Source organism: Pteropus vampyrus, unplaced genomic scaffold (genome assembly GCF_000151845.1).
Source record: "Pteropus vampyrus isolate Shadow unplaced genomic scaffold, Pvam_2.0 Scaffold119, whole genome shotgun sequence".
In the NCBI taxonomy this organism is placed as follows: domain Eukaryota; kingdom Metazoa; phylum Chordata; class Mammalia; order Chiroptera; family Pteropodidae; genus Pteropus; species Pteropus vampyrus.
In genome coordinates, this window is record NW_011888900.1 from 1,065,216 (window position 1) to 1,068,596 (window position 3,381).

The window sequence follows — 3,381 nt, forward strand, 5'->3', positions numbered from 1 at the left end:
AGAAAAATTACATGGACAGCGATTTCCAAGCATTCGTTTGAGCTACATTTTATTTCAGAATCATTTTCTGTTACGCTTTCCTTCTGAAATCTAACGTCAGATTGGTACGATATGTTCGTTCCCTTTATGAGAGAGATAACAGGGGCTGCGCTTCCGCAGCTGAACGACTTTTCACTTGACAGACAGAAAAGTAGTGTCTGGTTATATCTTGAAGAGCACATCAGAAATTTGTGCAGAAAAGCCCCGAATCAGAAAAGAGTCAGTTGCATCTTCCAGAACCGATGATGAGCATTATAATATCTTAGGACAAGGGTAGGTCAGACTAAATCACTCCAGCAAGCGTATTTTCCGAAGAGGCGGCCCTTCTTCTCTTCCCACAAGCCTCTGGAAGAAGGTCTCGCTCAAACTTAGAAGCAGAATGACCTTTGACCTTTACCATCTGCTTTCAATTTCCTGTCGCTCCAAAAGCATGCCCTACTATTTCCCCAGCAACACACGGAAACTCTTCTGTGCCCTGGTCATGCCTTGTGCATTCTCTCGTCATCTCTTTGCTAATGGTACCGTCTTATTTCTTTTAATCCCAAACTTTTTGCTGCTGAAGTGCACAGTCCAAGCCCACCTCTGCCACATACCCCTCTGAAACGGTCCATTCCACATGGGTTATCCTTTCGTGGAAATTCTATAACATTTGGTCCAATATATTCGACATGCAATAATCTATCTCCCTGAGCTGTCTCTTCTCATTCTGTCTTGTGGCAGAGCTGCTGCTTGCTCTGTAATTGCAACTTACACATCTGTGTATCTCCTCTATTATCAAAAAAAAACTCCTTGGATGCTTCAAATAAGTGTTTAGAATACAGTGTGACACCTAGTAGTGACGCCAGACAACACATTTTCAAGTCTTTTAGATAAGCCAACTTCGTGATTTATGTCAGGCATGTGAGCTGCACGTGAGAGTCAGACACAAGCTCTCATAGTCAACATGGACAAAATTGATGTGTGTCTGTTAATTATGCACTAAAATAATACAGTTCTTTAAAATTAACAATATGAGCTAACATTTATTGAAAGGCGACAATGTGCCAAAATATTCTTTATTTTTAGGGTGAGGAATCTGAAGTTTTAATAAAGTTCTTAAGTCATTTTTCCAAGTCACTCAAGTAAAGGAAGAGCTAGCACTCAATTCCAGGCCAGACTCACTCTAATATGTTTGCTGCTTCTTAAAAATAATTATCTGGGAACTATATGGCAGCTGAAGGAAACTAGACTATGGATGGTGAACACACAATAGAATAGATAGATGTCAATGATAATGTACACCTGAAAATTATGTAATCATATTAACCAGTGTTACCCCAATCAACTTAATTAAAAAAAAAAAAAGAAGAGTTTCACCACCCTAAAAATAAAAACTACCATATGCTTCACCTAAAAAAAGAAATACTTATCTGGGGAATAGACATGTTGATGGGCAGAACATAAGACACAAAGTTTCCAATACTTAAGTTAGTGAACTCAAAATTATGACACTGGATGAGATGAAAACACATCTGATATAGCATCTAAAAGTTAAGATAATTTTTACAATCTTGGCTTTTACTTAGTGGTAAGGCGGAAAACTATTATCAACCCGATTTTGTAGTTAGGAAACTAAGTGATGAAATACGCGAAGAATGTGCCTACTCCGACTTCTCAACTGCTATCTCTCTATAAATTTACGACCTTTCCAACAACTTGATGCGCTTCTCTCTCAAATGCCTTTGCCAACCTTGTTTTCCTAGAGACTGTCTCTTCATCCCCAAACAACTGACCAGATATCACTTTTATTATGTAGTTTTTCCTGACTCCTTCCTCTGCAAAAAAAGAAAATGTGTTTTATTTATTTTTGTATTGTCAGCATATAGTAATACCACAATAATCTCTTTGGGTTAAAAATGACCCTGTAATTTCAAAGTTGTGTGTTTATTTAAAGTTCCTACTTATTTTTACTTTCGTGGCAAAATCTTTCAGCTCTTAAATTTGGATTAAGGCTGTTATTTCCCTTTAAACATGACTAACATTTTATTTAGGGATATATTCCCTTAGTGAGAAACAGCAGAAATTGGCATAATACCAAGTGGGCTGATTCAGCAAGAATGCACCTGGTAAATGGAAATGATTGTGTTTTATACATACTTTTAGGTTTCCTGTTGTGTAAAGCTATAACAGGTCACAAGTAGCTGGGGACAGAATGCTCATGAAAATTAGATTTTAATTCCTTACTGCCTTATATTACCTATATTGATTCTTTTGTAGATATAAAAGCCTTGCATATATCTTCACTATAAAAGTCATGTAAGACTTCTATTTTATTTTAATCATTTCCTTGTATAAATTCCTCCATTTGTAGAATTAAAAATTAAACCTGCACACATGAGTCAATGGTTTGGCCAGATCATTACAGATCATAGTTGATTTCAAAAATAGAAACTACTTCATAAACATAGGATTAAATTCAATAAAAGACCATGAATGCTTTAAAATATACTTATATAGGCATATTTCAAAAGTCAAAACCTTAAAAATCATTATCTAGCGTAACTACAGAAATTGTTTCAAATATTTTTACCAGCTCTTGGCTGAGATATGAGTGGTACTTGTCCTTAAATGAGGCAATAGTAAACTAAAATTTATTGGGTTTCTGCAATGTCCTAGAAATTATGCAAATTTTATATATTTTTAACATATTTTACTATCAAAATAATTCGATGTAGTGAATGTGATATCTATATTATAGATACGGGAGAGGTGGTTAAGACTGATTTTTTTAAAATCACACATCTATTAAGTGATAAACCAGGTGAGTTGGGTTCTGAAATCTATACTGACCTAATATCCTCAATTTAGTAGAGAAAATATGGTACAGTTATGAGACTATTAAAATAATCTTTAGTTTTTATTTTTTAATTTTCATTAAATTTATTTACAGTTTAGTTTTTTGTCATTTATTTTGAATGTGTGTGAGGGTGTCGATAATGGATTTCCCATTCGTATCAAAAATAGCAGGTCACTCTTTGCCATAGGGAAGAAAGGATTTGTATCAACAATGTAAACTGCATATGATTTCATTTTTTTGCCGAATTCTATTTAAAAAATTTACTTTACTTAATGTAACTTCCTTTGTTAAAACCCTATGCTTTTAAACTGATCATATATAAAGCAATAAAGAATATGAAATTTTAAAAATAAATTTGGTATAAATACAAGACACCAAAGATTAACAATGTACAAGATGATAAAATGCCATTTATTAAAATTACTAGGAATAAAAATGAAGTCTATGCTGTTTCTATTGTCAAGAGTTAAAACATCAAGCCAGAAAAACATTGCCAATTTTAGTGT